Here is a 16,606-nt window from a genome sequence, read left to right on the forward strand (position 1 = left end):
GAATTGGAGGAGATTTAAATAAGGAAAGATAGAAATATTCTCCTGGTTGTTTTAGGAAGCTTATGGATTACAGGAAAGTCGCCAGGATGTTGGCTGTTACTTTAAGGCCATGTGGCTGCCAGTGAAACACGAGGACTCATTTCAGGTTTACCACATCTGTAGTAGGCACAGTTTTAAGAATGCCCCTGGTGATCCTCATTTTTGTATAATACCATCTCCTTTGTATGTGGGTAGAACTTACTGATATGATGAGCTATCCCTTCCATGATTATGCCATATTTTTATATGGCAAAAGAGATTACCTGTGTGGGTCTAATAATCATATGAACCCTTTAAAAGCAGAGAGTTTTCCCTGGTTGGTATCAGAAGAAGTCAGAGAGATTACAAGCATGAGAAAGGTTTGATGTACCGTTCCTGGCTTACGGGGACTATGTGGCGAGAAATGTGGGTGGTTTCTAGAGGCTGAGCACAGCCCCAGCTGACAACCAGCAGGGGAATGATTACTTCAGTCCTGCAACTGTAAGGCATTGAATCCCACTAGTAGCAGGAATGAGCTTGAAATAAATCTCTGAGCTCCAGATGAGAGAACAGAGCCAGCTGATACTGTAATTTCAGCCTGAGCAGAGAACCTAGTCATACAATACCAGGTTTCTGCCCCACAGAGCTCTGATATAATGAGTGGGTTTTATGATACACTGCTAAGTATGAAAATTTATTTTTTCAGCAATAGAAAACAAATGCAATATCCAAGGGTGGAAATAGTTTGAACTGCAGATTTATAGTCAAACATGTGTTCATCTTGAGCATAATTTCTTACATGCTGGGTGGCTTGGGGTTTAACTTCTCCAACTGTTTATTTCCTCATCTGTAAAAGTGATAGAATAATACCCACCTGACTCCTAGGATTGTTGCCAAAATTAAATGAGATATAGTTTATACAATGCCTAGTACACAATAAATGTTATTTCCCATTTGCCAATAAAACTGACCATGGCAATCAATTCAGTAGAGATAGAAACTGATAGAGATAGATACTATGACTTGAAGGAATTGGAACCATAGACATCTCTGGAAGGGGAGTAGAATGGAGCTCATGAGAGGAATATTTGAGTGCAAGTTAGGAAATCACATCATATTCCCCATAGTTTGGAACCAGAATAGAACCCAAGAGTTATAGGGTCATTAATAAGACTTAGTGACTCAAAGCCAGAAGTTATAATAGAATCCCTCCCACATGTTGTGATCTAGATGTGGTTGAGAAATCTACAGACTGGCAGTGGTGCCAGCCTGAGCCCCGAGGGAAAAGTCCTTCCATTTATTTATTTATTCATTTATTCGTTCACCCAATATTGAGTGCCTGTATGCATGGTAATTGTTCAAGATACTGGATTATAGAAGTAAACAAAACAGATGAAATTTCTGCCCTTCTGAAGTTACATTTTAGTGGAGAAAGGCAGGCAATAAACAAGATAGCTTCTCAGATGTTGATAAGTGCTAAGGAAAAAAATAAGTGGGATAAAAGGAATAAGAAATATAAGAAAAGAGCCCTCCTCCATCAGAATTTTCAATAGAGTTGTTAATGTTTGTCTTGCAAAGAAGGGCCATGAAGCAAAGACCCAGGGAATTAGCCAGATGAACATCTGGGGAAAGGACACTCTAAGATGAGAGGGCCTGGCTTAAAAGGCTCTGCGTGATCTGGCTCCTACTGGACAAAACAGTAGTATCAGAACTGCCCTCCTCAGTGCTTGGACAACCTTTACTGATCCACTGAAGTAGGTGTTTAAGCTACAACTTAACTTACCCTCAGAGTTTAAATAGAGTGTAACTAGGGATTGAGTTTGATAACATCTCAAAGCCCATTTAGATCAATATCTCCAGTACCAGCTATTTATAAAACACTTGTTACACGGCAGGCAGTGACTTTAGTGCTGAGAACAACTCCTCAGTGAATAAACAGGGTCTCCTGTCCTTCAGAAACATAGGTTCCTTAGGAAATAGATGAGACCAACATTTTAAAAAATTAACAACTTCATTAAAAATTATGATTGTGATGATGAAAGGAAACCAGGAAGAATACGAAATGCAGACTGGCAGGGTGAGGAACTGCTTTACATAGAGTAGAATAAGACGGCTTCCAAGAAGATGAAATTGAAACTGATTTCGCAGTGAAAGAGTGGAACTGGCAGCCTGTGTAAAGATGTGAAGTCCAGGGGCACTGGGGAAAAGGGTGGGGTTCTCATAGCTTTCCTTAAGACCTGACAAGTAGATTTGGGCAAATTTAAAATGATTTCCAAGCAGCACTATTTATAATAGCCAAAAGGTGGAAACAACCCAAATGTTCATCAACTGATGAATAGACAAACAAAATGTGGAATGCCCATACAATGGAATACTATTCGGCCAGATAAAGGAATGAAGTACTGATTCATACTACAACATGAATGAATGTTGAAAACGTGAGGCTAAGTGAAAGACTCCAGTCATGAAAGACCACATATTATATGCTTCCATTTATATGAAATCTTCAGAATAAAAAAATCTATAGAGACAGAAAGGAGATTAATGATTGCTAGAGGCTGGGGGTAGGGAGAAATGGGAAGTGACTACTAATGGATACAAGGTTGCCATTTGCGATAAAGAAAAAGTTCTGAAACTAGATAATTGTGATGGTTTGCACAGCACTGTAAATGTACTTAATGCTGCCGAACTGTATACTTCAAAGTGGTTAAAATGGTAAATTTTATGTTATGTATATCGTATCACAATAAAAACATGAAAGAAATGACCTCAAAGGCAGACCTGTCTGTAACAACTGTTCTACTCTCTAGTTTACTTGCTGCTTACACTTCAAGTCACACACTTAGAAGGCAGACAGTGACTAGCCGCAGAAGTGGGTAGACTACCTTGTCTGTCTCTCCCAAACCACTTCCTTTTTCTTGGGCCTTTGAAATTACAAAAAATGGCATGGTCCCCACCCCCATCCATGAAAAGCATCTGTTCAGGGCAAAAGTAGACCATCCTAGAATTGCACCATAAATTGTGAAAGCCAGAGGAAATTTATCATTTCTTAGCTGCTTATGCTTCTTGTCTTCTGTGGGCACCCAGAAGCCTCTCCCAGGTCTCCCTAATTTTTCCTTTTAGTGAACTGATTTTGTTTTTCGAATTTGTACTTCTAATTCTTAATTTGAAGGTCAGCATCTTACCTGACTGAGACCATAAATGTTTAACAAGTATGACTAAACCATTTCTGGTTTCCTACTTTTATTATCCAGTGTGTGTTAGAAAGTGTGCTGGCAGGAGATCAAACACCCAGGTTGAACGCTTTGAAGTTGATGTCATGATAGATGTTGTAGAAGCAAAGACCCAACACCTTCTTCCAAGAAGCTGAAACAGGAGCAGGCAAGAATATTAACCCTTTAGAAGCTGGACAGCCATGTCTCATTGATTTGCGTGTTCCAGGGCACCAGCTCTATCTTTCTATGCACCACTAGGGAGCTGTGGAGAAAGCACAGATTTTGGATCCACACAGGTATTTTCAAATTCCCGTTCATTTGCTCGGCTAACTGTTGGACAATGGGCAAAAAACTAAATTTTGCTAGACTACAATTTCCTCATCTATAATACAGGGAGGGTTTTTAAGATAATTAAAAATGTAATCTATCAAAAGTGACGAGCACAGCATAATAACTCATAGAAAATACTCAATAAAAGGAAATTACTGTTGGTCATAGCAATAATCACAAACTGCTCTCCAGAGAAGAAAGTGAACAGATGTTTGAAATGGTGGTTCACCAATGTAGAGCAGACAAGGACCAGCTCTAACCAAACTCAGTGTCCTTAATAGATATCGGCCCATTCAGATTGTTTATTTCTTCTTGTGTGATTTTGGCAAATGTGTCTGTAAGTCATTGGCCCACTTCATCTGGGTTATCAAATTTGTGGGCATAGAATTGTTCATAGTATTACTGCATTGCCCTTTTAATGTCCATAGGATCTGTAGTAATGTCCCCACTTTCAAGATGGACTGTTCATCTACAGATTGGGAAAGATTATGAGAGAAAGAATATTAGGGGGAAGAGAAAACCTCTAGTTTTGGACTGGTTAAATCTGAGGTACCTATAAAATATCTAAATAGAGAAGTTAAGTAGAAGTTGAATAAACAAGTTGCAATTAAATGTGTCCTCCTGTCAGTCAAGTGTATGAAGGAAGAAGGTGGGATAAACTATATCAAATGTTACTGGAAGAGCAATTAAGATGTGGATAAGATTTAATATTTCAGTTTAGCATTTAACCTTTCAATTTAGCAATCTCAGAATTAAGAGTGTTCTTGACAAGAAAAGTTTCAATGGAGTTGTGCAAAAACCTGATTGGAATGGATTCAAGACAAAGAGGAGAGGACTTGGAGATTAAGGAAAGTAAACTCTTGAGGAGAGTGCATCAGTTTGAGTCCTCTGAGAAGCAGGATCCAAGATGGGATTAAGTGTGCAAGGATTTTATTAGGGCATATACCTGTGTTAGAAAAAAATGTAAAGCGAGCTTTAAAAGACTGGGATAGTCCTTTGACTGCCTTGTAAGAAGAAAGGATCAGAAGGTTGGATGGACACATCATCCTAGACTGCTATACTGCTTAAGGACGTTACCGCAAGGATATCAAAGAATCCTTGTGCCAAAGCCAGGCATCAGTGGAGTCCCATTTTAATGGAATAAGTGTACCTACTTTAGTGTCCCTGCTTCACTCAGCGATGGGCAAATCGTAGTTCCTGGGAAACATGGCATTGGTGCAAATGGAGAGGTAGATTTCAGAGCATGGCAATTGGCCTTTTGGTCAATTACGTTCCCTGTAATTGGAGATCACCAGACACCTTCTCATGGCCACCATAACTATTTTTTCTTTTGTAAAAGTGGAGAGGAAAATATGGTGCATGGAGGAGAGCATGCTCTCTTTATAAAGTGGGAAAATTTGCATGTCTATATAATTATGAAAATTGATGATGTAGGAAATAAAGCATAGAATTGCTGTAGCTGTTTTTGGGTTGGTGACAGAAAATGGGATTTGGTGTAAAAGTGGAGGGGTTGAGATCTACAAGGGGTCATCAAGAGTTCATTAAACAGAATCTAAAGAAGAAGAAACAGGCTTGTTAAAATTACTTTCTTTTTTTTTATTTTTTAAAATATTTTATTGGGAAAGGGGAACAGGACTTTATTGGGGTGACAATTGTTAGTAAAATTACATAGATTTCAGGTGTACAATTCTGTATTACATCATCTATAAATCCCATTGTGTGTTCACCACCCAGAGTCAGTTCTCCTTCTATCACCATATATTTGATCCTCCTTACCCTCCTTTCAGTTTTAGTTGTGGAGGGCGCAGCTCAGCTCCAGGTCCAGTTGCCATTTTCTAGTAGCAGGGGGCACAGCCCACCATCCCTTGGGGGAGTCGAGGAATCGAACTGGCAACCTTGTGGTTGAGAGGACTCATTCCAACCAACTGAGCCATCTAGGAGCTCAGTGGTAGCTCGCTCAGCTCAAGGTGCCGTGTTCAATTTTTAGTTTCAGGGAGCACTGCCCACCATCCCTTGCAGGACTCGAGGAATTGAACTGGCAACCTAGTGGTTGAGAGCCTACTGGCCCATGTGGGAATCGAACCGGCAGCCTTCGGAGTTAGGAGCATGGAGCTCTAACCGCCAGAGCCACCGGGCCAGCCCTAAAATTGCTTTCTGATTGCTTCTTTCTTCTGAGGGAAATAGTAAGCAAGGTCTTAAGCTGAGAGGAATATGGGAGTAGGTGTAGTGACTTGAGGAGAGACAGAAAGGTGTGGAATAGACATATATGAGAGTATGAGAGTGAGTGAAATTAACAATATTATCAAGCAGCCTTAAAATTCTGCTTGAGTTTAATGATTATAAATTTAGAATGAGACCAATTGGCAGAGTTTTGTTTCTTCTGTAACCAATTCTGCTATGAGGATGTTGGAGAGTAAGCAGAGGATTATCTTTAACTGTGGTTGGAAAATGTTTTCAGATGTATATTGTTTTAAGTTATCTTTCTGTTAATAACTTCTCACTGCATTAGTTACATTATGTTCAGAAAATATGGTATGTATGGTGACAATTCTTTGAAATTGGTTGAGATTGTTTTATAGCCTAGCATATAATTTTTCATAAAGGGTCTAAACGTGCTTAAAGGGGATGTGTATTTTATGACATCAATACAAGACTCTTTGTATGTATGTTTATTCGATCAAGATTGTTGTCTTGTGCAAATTTTCTAAATCTTTACTGATTTTTGTTCTTAATTTTGCACAGATAATTGTATTAAAATATTCAAATAAACCTTAGGTTTATCCGTTTCTTCCTGAAGTTTCTATTTCTTTTGTGCCTTGTATGTTTTGAGGTCATCTGCTAAAATGCATACAGATTTAGAATCCTTAAAATGACAAGGGAATTGAATACTATTATGTAGTAACCTTTTCTATTTTTAAAACTGCTTTTGGCCTTCACATAAATTTTCTTTAATTTTGACATAATTGATGTAAATTTCTTTTGGATAATATTTACCTAAGAAATTGTATTCTTCCATTTCATTTCAACTTCCCAGTGTCCTTGTGCTTTACTTATATCCCTTATAAATAGCAAGTATAGTATTTTTAAAAATTCAATCTGAAGTATTTTGCTTTTTTACTTAGAGATTTTAATCCAGTCATATTTGCTGTAGTTATTGATGTGATTGAATTTATTTTTTAGCATTTTTTTGCATTTTTTATGAATTTTACTTTTAAGATTGGTCTTTATTTTTGGTATTCTTTTGTATTGCTATGATATGTCCAAGTGTAGATTGTTTTATTTATCTAGCTTAGGATTCATTGGACTTCTGTCATCAAGGTTGAAAAATTCTTGGTGATTGTCTCTTCCAATTATAGCTTCCAAAAACAGCTACAGCAATTCTATGCTTTATTTCCTACATCATCCTCTCTTCCTCATTTAAAAAATAATCTTTTGACAGAAGTATGATTAGAAATATATCAAACCTCCTCATTTTATTCTGCAGCTCTCATAAAGTCTATCTTTTGTGTTGTCCATATCTTAGCTTGTAATAATACATTGTGAGTTGTCTGATTAGATGTTTCTCCAAATTATTCAGTTATTCTTCAACTATCTTATCTTACACTAAATGTATTATTTTAGTTTTTAATTTCAATTATTATATATTCAACATTTAAATTCCTTTTTGATTCTTTCTCAAGTCCCCTGATTCATTTTCAAGAATTACTTGACCCTGACTTGAAGTTCCTCTGCCATTTCTTTAAACATATTTCTTTAAACATAAAGACTTATTTGATGCATGAGGTTTTTGGAGATCTGTTCTTGCTGTGGGTAGTTTTTTGCTGATTCTCACTCGTGGTTTTGCTTTGTGATTTTTGTTTTCTGTGTGATTTGTGCTTTTTTATTGTGAACTTAAATTTGCTAGAGCTTTATGATTGGAACTTCCATGGGACCTGGATTAACTGTGTGTTTTTCAAGAGAGGAATTGTGTTTAAGTGCTTGAAAGTACTCTTAACATAGACCAGCTTTAAATTAAATTATTAGGTTGTGGTTTTAGGAATAATATTATTGGTACAGACAACAATTCACAAGGGCATTTTTTTTTCCTCATTCCATTTCTATCCAAGGCTAAGAGAACTAACTTTCCATGTGGGTCATTTTTCTTTTCCCCTTTTGTAGTTCACATTTTAATAATGATATAGTGATTATGGAATCTCAGCTACTTGTGGGGTGTCTATTTCTACTTCACATCTTGCACTGGCTCTAAGTCTCATACACTCACCCTAGGCAGATAGTAGGTTGTAATAAATATCTATGTCTATAAATAGACAGAAAGGGCAGTTACCTTTTACAGTGTCTGAATTCATGTTTTTCCTTTATATCTCATTATTAAGAATTTTACTAATGGTCTTCTAAGCTCAGTTCTGTATTTACAAATACTTTCTTATTTTATTCATTATTTCTAGGTGTGTTACAGTGAGGATTGATAGGATTTTCAGTGCACCATATTTGCAGAACAAAATTACAAATTTTGTTTCTTGAATCTACTTTTAAACCCATGTATTTGCCTAGGAAATAATCAGTTTCATTCAGTATTTCAAAACTTATTGTAGTAGATTGCACGAATATTTTTTGCAATAATTTCCCTTGTAACTTTTAGATGTGTTTCTCCATTTCATTCTTATTTTATATGTTGCATTTTTTCATATTTTTAAATAGAAATCTAATGGCTGATTTATTTCATTTATTTCTTTAAGGGAACACTTATTGGACTTATGTAGCAATTATACTGTTTAATTTTCTAAGTCTAAGTATATTATTAATACATTTTAATTTACTTAAATTCTTTGAATTTTCCTCTTAGTACATTTTGGCAAAGTTAAACAGCTCTCAATAGTAATGTTTTTATTTTGTAATTTTTCAGATATTTCTAGGTATTTTCTACATATCTTTCTTTTTGACATATGAACAGACCATGTCTACACTTGTAAATTTTGAATTTAGAAATAATTTTTTTATGTCTGGTTTGTTATTAATTTTTACTTTTGTTGCACTTTTGCCAGAAAATATAGTATGTGATAGTTTTAATTTCAGAATTTCATGGCGGTCTTAAAAATTTTATAATATATAGTAATTATTAAAACTATTCTATAAGTCCTTGAAAAGACAGTATATTTTATATTTACAGATGATAAAGTTTGATTTAGCTCTATTTTAATTTGTATATCTAGCTATTTCTCTAGCTTAGCTTATATCTACTTATTATTTCAAATTACTTATTATATTATTTGAGTGCTCTGTGCTCACACATTTTTAGCTATTTAACTTTCATTTTCATGAGCTTTACTTCATACACTTTGGTTCTATATATTTCAATTCTTAAAAAGTAATTAGAGTTATAGTTCATTATATGTTTCATTTTTAGTAAACCTTCTTGTTTAGGATATTTAACCCACTCTGCTTTAATTTTACATCTTTATAGTAGTAGTAATAATAATAATAATTATTATTATAATGTATTCCATTTTTATTCATTAGTCTAGATTTTTCCCCCGCTCTTTTTATCATTTTTTGAAGATGTGCTGTGTCAGGCACATCAGTTTTATTTTGATTTAATCTAAACATTTGCAATAAAATTTAATGTTTTATCCTATTATAATTGTTAATTTTTATTTCAGAAAATTATTATGGTCTACATGTCTTTTACAATTTCTGTTGTTTTAAAAATCGTACTTGCTTTTTCCTTTTCTTTAATGTAAGCTTTAGCTTTATTTTGAGATTTTCATCTTTGTTCTTCTCATCTAAGAATTTGAAAAATGTATGGTTTTCTATTATCTCCATTCATAGCTTTTAGCTCCATTACATGCAATTATATTTATAATTTTAAGTAACTTGATCACATTTATATTTAATAACATAGAATCTTCAGCAACAAAATTCTATCTATTGACTCGCCTATGAAAAATGAGGACAATCATTTTGAACAATTTCTGCTCTACTAGATACTTCTGTTTATATAACCTGGAACATTTATACCTTTCTGTTATAGTTAATTTACTGTTATTTTCATATAATATATATATATATATATATATATATATATATATATATATATACACACACACATATATACATTATATATATATACATATATTTGATGTCCAAGAGAGTGTTTTTAAACTATAACTACTATCATCTAGACTTAATTCTAGGCTGCATGGGTTAATATTAATTGTCAATCATTTCACATTAAACGTCTCCATTTTTGACTATCAAATGTTGCTGTCTTTCTTTTTTGGATGAGCTTATATGTTTAATGGTATGTGACTGATATGTTTCCAGAAACTTTATTAATTGGAATGTTAAATTTCTGTTGAATGTTACAAAAAAAGAAAATACACAAAATAGTTGTGGCTTAAATAAGTTAGACGTCTATTTCTTTTCTTTGTAAATCATAACAGGCATATAACACAGCCTAATAAGATAAACTAATACACTTTAAGAATTGCCTGCAGTTGTGCTTTGCATGTATTATCTCATTTAATCTTCACAAAAGTCCTGAGGTGGGATTTAGTGTTCGCTATTCTAGAGACAGGAAACTGCAGCTCAAAGGGCAAAAGTATCTGGCCCAAAGCTAGTAAGTGACAGACCTAGGAGTGGAAGTCAGTGTTACCAACTTCTCACGTTGCCTTCACATGAGCATACTGCCTCTGAGGAATTAATTACTCGTAAGTGGCATAATAGAGGTAAGAATAAAATGCTATAAGGATAGAGCTGAGCAATCCATGAATTCTTCCTGGGAAAAATCTTCCAGGGAAGCATCAGACAGGAGGTGATATTTGAGAACAGCCTTGAATAATTAATACAAGTTTTCCAGGTGAGCAAGAAAGAAGTTTTGGTTTCTTAAAGGAATTAGTCAATACTTTCTATTTTTTATTTCCAGACACAAAATAGGTGCTTATTGGCTTAATTTACTTAGTCATTCTTTTTGTTCCATGTAGCAGGCATGCTGCTTGGTTCTCTAATATTATCCTACTTTTGCTTCTTAGTAAGAAAACCTGAGTTTCAGTGGAGGCAGCAACGTGCCGCACCAGCTAAGAGACTATGTATCCTAGCCTCGCTTACAGCTTGAGGATATAAACAAAACTTGTTGGGAGGACTTCTGGAAAAATTTTATAAGAGATTGATAGACAGTTGGTTTGCTCTTTACCCTTATGTTCTGATTCCTGCTTAGAATCATCGTCATGTGCCCAGTGGCTATCTGAAACCATGGGTCAGCCTTGGGGATAGAAACCACATGAAACTGATAATAAAACTGAAAGACAGAAAGAGCCTGGGTCTCTGATAACAGTGTGAGGTCACCATACCAACCCTGAATGCCTATTTTAAGATATATTTTATGTGAAAAATAAATTTCTATCTTCTTTATGCTGCTGTTATCGCCATTCTCGGCTACTATATTCCAAATTCAGCATTCATTCTAGGAAATTAGGTGACTAGGACACTTACAAATACTTATGCCTAGAAATTACTATTTGGAAAATGCACAGAAATACTGAGAGAATTTTTCAGCTGGACCCCATTCCCAAGGTGGATCTCCAAGACAGTTTTATACCAATGATATAACTTGGAAGAATTCCAGAAGCCTTTTAGGAAGAGAAAGTGGCTGCTGCTGCTGCTGATACTGCTATAGTTTAGTGAAAACTGAAAGGCTGGAATGATGACCTTTCAAAAAGAACAAATGTTATTAAATAATGGATTTTGTCCCACCTCCTACAATAGTCAAGTGCAAAAGGATGAAAAGGGAATCCTATTCTTCTATTAATAACTCCTCAGTCAGTCTCATGCTGACAAAGCAGAAATCAACTGTAAAATTAGCAATTTTGCCTGCAAATTAGCCCCTTGCAAAGCCATAAAAAGAGGAACGGAATTAAGAAAAATTCTATTAATGGAGTCAAGGATGGAAAAACCAAGAGTGATAGGAGCATAACTACCCAGACAATTGATACTTATTGTAAAGGAGATATTACGCAGGTTTTAAATAGCTGCTTATAGCTATATATGAAGAAAGTGTTAATTTATAGCCCTTGGATCAGTGGCCTTTCTTAATGGCTCCTTGGAGCAAATCTATCAGAACTTGAGGAGCACTAGGTTTAGGTTGATGTTAATAAAAACTACCCCATCTATCCCTATCTGAGATATTACCATTCCTCTTCAGAAAGAAAATGAAGTAAGCGGTAAGAGGTTAAGCTTCAGAGGTAGACGGAGTTAAGTTTGAACGTGGCTCTGCTCCTTTGCTAGCCTTGGGAAAGTCTTCTCCCCATTCTGGGCCTCTGTTTTGTCTTCTATCAAAGCAGAGGGTGATTGTGCTTCATGATTATGCTTCATTGTGTTAGTAGCATTAAATTAAGTGATGTGCAAAGAAGTTGGTCCCTGGTAGGTTGTTAGTAAGTGTGAGTCCCTTTCTCCTTTCCCGTCCTCATCAGAAGGAGAGGAACAACAAACCTGCTTTCAAACCCATGCAAAATAGTTGAATTTAGCTTTCTGACATGTTCCCCATAAGAAGATCAATCCCTACAGAGAAGCTGAACATGTTTTCATAGTTTATGACTGATCTGAGGGGGCAGGATCCCATTTTTACAATTTTATGAACATGATAAATAAATATCCTATAGTGGGAGGTGATCGGGGGGAGAAACTGAGACTCCTTTAACAATAAATAGACAGGGGTCTCCATTTCCAAGAAGGAACATACACAGAAGAAAAATTTGAAATTGTTACAATTTGCTTCATTTGCAGCTTTGGTAGTTTCCACCATCAAAGTCATCTAATACTTCTTAAGTTCCAAGAGGAGATGAAGAATTTGGGGCTCTTTTTGATGTCCTCCATGAGTCTCCGTCACTCTTGTTTTCTTAGTTCAAGAGGATATTTCATATCTACAACACACATTTTCAGCCCTAGGGCTGAAACATGGCAAGATATAGACAAAGCATTTAATCCACAATGCACATGGAGGGTAGATATTATTTGAAGGTATATAAGTCATTGTGAAAGACCTGAATAGCACTTTAAAAAAGTATTTTTCTAATTGATAGCTGTAGCTTATAAGACTGGGCAAATTTAGGGGCCGGCCCGGTGGCTCAGGTGGTTAGAGCTCCGTGCTCCTAACTCCGAAGGCTGCTGGTTCGATTCCCACATGGGCCAGTGGGCTCTCAACCACAAGGTTGCCAGTTCAATTCCTCGAGTCCCGCAAGGGATGGTGGGCTCTGCCCCCTGCAACTAAGATTGAACACGGCACCTTGAGCTGAGCTGCCTCCCGGATGGCTCAGTTGTTGGTTGGAGCCCGGGCTCTCAACCACAAGGTTGCCAGTTCAATTCCTCGAGTCCCGCAAGGGATGGTGGGCAGCGCCCCCTGCAACTAAAATTGAACACGGCACCTTGAGCTGAGCTGCCACTGAGCTCCCGGATGGCTCAGTTGGTTGGAGCCTGTCCTCTCAACCACAAGGTTGCCGGTTCGACTCCCGCAAGGGATGGTGGGCTGTGCCCCCTGCAACTAGCAATGGCAACTGGACCTGGAGCTGAGCTGCGCCCTCCACAACTAAGACTGAAAGAACAACAACTTGAAGCTGAACAGAACCCCCCACAACTAAGATTGAAAGGACAACAATTTGACCATTGTTCCCCAATAAAGTCCTGTTCCCCTTCCCCAATAAAATCTTTAAAAAAAAAAAGACTGGGCAAATTTATAAAAATCTAACTATATTAAAAAACACTAGTCAGAGTCACCTCCAAATGTTATAAGGTAATCCTAGCATCATTCCCCTTCAACCTTCTAAGATCTTAAGATCGTAGGATTTGGTTTAGGTGGGACTCTTAGAAACGATTTAAATTCCTCCGCAATCTCCCCATGGAGTGGCTTTTCTACTTGTGTTTGAGCACCTCCAGCAACAGATGACAACATTCTTTCCAGAGCAGTTTAGTTTAGTTCACATGTACACTGAGAATCTCTAATGTGCTAGGCAATTATCTGTGCAGAGAATATATATTAATTTTCTAGGGCTGCCACAACACCGTATAATAGTTCCCCCTTATGCAGAGCTTCACTTTCCGTGGTTTCAGTTACCCCCAGTCAACCACAATCTGAAAATATTAAATGGAAAATTCCAGAAAGAAACAATTTGTAAGTTTTAAATTGCACACTATTCTGAGCAGCGTGATGAAATCTTATACTGTCAGCTCTGCCCTGCCCGGGGTGTGAATCATCCTTTTGTCCAGAGTAGCCACACGGTACACGCCTGCTCCCATCCGTTAGTCACTTAGTAGCCATCTTGGTTATTAGATCAATTGTCTCAGTACCACAGTGCTTGTGTTCAAGTCGCCCTTATTTTATTTAATCATGGCATGGCCCAAAAGCACAAGAGTGATGCTGCTGGCAATTTAGATATGCCAAAGAGAAGCCGTGTTTTCTTTAAGTGAAAAGCTGAGAATAGTACTAGATGATATTTTAAGAGAGAGACCATATTCACATAACTTTTAGTACAATATGCAGTATTGTTATAATTCTATTTTATTATTAGTTGATGATAATCTCTTACTATGCCTAATTTATAAGTTAAACTTTATCATAAAAGTTTATCATAAGAGTATGTATGGGAAAAAATAGTATATATAGGGTTTGGTATTACCCACCATTACATGCATCCACTGAGGGTCTTGGAATGTATCCCTGCAGATAAAGGGGGACTATTATACCACATACTAGGTGGCTTAAAACAATGGAAGTTTATTGTGTTACAGTTCTGAAGGCTAGAAGTTTGAAATCAAGGTGTTGGCAGGGCCATACTCCCTGTGAAACCTGTAGGGGAGAATTCTTCCTTGCTCCTAGCTTCTTGTTTCTGCATTGACATGACCCCCTATGAGCGTTCTTTGTATATATAGTGTTTATACGTATGTTTGTCTTGATTCTGTTTCTGGTGTAATTTTCCCCTCTAAGTAAAATAAGTCTCCAAAAAAAAAAAAGAAAAAAGGTAAACTGAGTTGCAGCTGAGAACCCCAGTGTCAGCACCAGGTTTAGGATCATGAGCCAGATTCCTTTCAAGATTGCGCAGCCCAAGAAACAGATTATCCCCAGACAGTGGAGAGAGACTTTGAAAGGGAGCATGAAAACCTCCCGCAGCTGGAAGGGCAGACCAAGAGGCTGCCAAGGGACACAAGAAGAGCACCAGTGCTGGCATGGCCATGCCCACATCTTCTGTGAAAATATCCTTAAGGCTTACTCTCCAAACCCCTCTGCAAGCAAGACCAGGACTTTCTAAACATGATGACAGCCCTGGACATGGCCATGTAGTGGATGGATGCCTTAATCAAGAAAAGATGAACCAGATCCAAAAGGCTTTGGTTGAACACTTAGAAAAGTTTGGCAGTGTCTTCCTGAGTCTCAACATGGCGGGGAAATGGCAGCAGCATGCCTTACAGGATTATGAGAGATTGAAGGCCAAGGTGAAGAAGTGCAAGGAAAAGGAAAAGACAGGGCCACTGCTGGCCATACTCCACCAGGCCAAAGAAGAGCTTCACTTCGCGTGGGCCGATTTGAAAGCCAAGATCAAGCAGCTCCTGAATGAGATACTGTGGTTCTACCACAGCCAACGTGACGATGTCCAGCTCAGCTTTGAGTCCCTGATCCAAGCACAGATGGTACACTACAAGGAAATGATGGAGACTTGACTCAACCAGTTGACCAACCTGGCCACACAGACAAGCAGCTGGAGTGGGAGAATGAGGCCAAATTGCATGAGCTCATAGCCCTTTCTATTGTTGCTGATAAATGAATCCTGCTGCCCTTGGAAGATTCCTGGGACATAGGTCAGTCTCTCTAGTTTTTTCAAGCATAAACTCAGGTGTCAGCCCGTTCAAAAGCCTGGGAAAAGTATGGCAGCAGGCAGGTTGGGGACAGAGGTGGCTCCTATTCTACCTCTCTAGCCTTTTGAATGAGCCTGGCACCAGGAGCCCCAAGCCGACTACTATCTCTCCACCCAATAGCAAGAGCCTGTAGACACAGGAAGCAGGGTAGGAAAAGCCCAGGGGCTTTGTTGTTTCCAAAAGAACCATCTAAACTGCGTCCTGGCCTAGGGCCAAAGCAAGCTTTCAGCCTTTGAATGGCATGAGCTTTGTCAGCTCACTTGAGGTTTTAACCTTGCTTGCATGGTGAGGATAACGTCTATCTCTATAACACCCATCTTGGGGAGTCCACTCATTCTCATTTCCTTTCAACTTTGAAGACATTATTATTATTATTATTATTATTATTTTATTTTTTATTTTTCCCCTGGGTGCTGCTCTAGGGAACTTGTGAGGGCCTAGTCCTTCAGCGTTGACAGACCCCTCCCTTCAGCTTCTAACCACAATAAAGTGATTCAGCCCACTTCTCTCCCTTAGATCAAGTGCAGGGAAGAAACCCAAGTCCTAGGTTCCCCAAAAAACTGGAACTTAACTCATGTAAATATCCTACCACAGAAAATGTCATAGATCGATTCACAGGCCTCAAAGAAAGAATAGTGGGTTTGTGGTGACAGTTTGGGCTGGGTCAGGAAGAGAGAGCAATGACCTAAGGCTGTTCTTCAAGGGAAAGGCTCAAGGTCTCCTGGGAAAAATTCTAGACACTTCCCAGCTGCCAGGAGAAGCAACTGCCCAAGGACGTGCAATGGAATAGTGCTTCCGATTGTGGCACTAGGGCTCTTTGCCAGAAGCCTGCGTCCTGATGCTGGGTCTTTCGGCCTCCTGTGTTCCACTGACTGAGTACAATGACAGAGGGGTTCTGGCCTGAAACCCAAGCCACAGTTTTGCAGCAACTGCCCCCAAACGGTCAGTACTTTCCTTATTGATGGAATTGTTCCACTTATAAGGTTTTATATATCAAAAAGCTTTGATCAAGCTGTCCATTAATTCATCTCTCAAAAGGTAAGTGGCATTAAATTTCAGGTACTATATTTTGCAGCATTAAAGGGCTATGCATTCAGTAGCTTCTCAAAATGCTATTTTATGCACAATGGCATTCAGCAGATAGA

The 16,606-nt window shown here is 37.7% G+C and overlaps 1 pseudogene; it reads left to right on the top strand.

The window, feature by feature from the left end:
• The first annotated feature begins 14,282 nt into the window (after positions 1–14,282).
• On the top strand, positions 14,283–15,370 carry LOC109437245 (bridging integrator 3 pseudogene; annotated as a pseudogene).
• The last annotated feature ends 1,236 nt before the right edge of the window (positions 15,371–16,606 follow it).

This window comes from Rhinolophus sinicus, chromosome 14, assembly GCF_057876585.1.
Source record: "Rhinolophus sinicus isolate RSI-liver-muscle chromosome 14, RSI-T2T, whole genome shotgun sequence".
Lineage (NCBI taxonomy): Eukaryota > Metazoa > Chordata > Mammalia > Chiroptera > Rhinolophidae > Rhinolophus > Rhinolophus sinicus.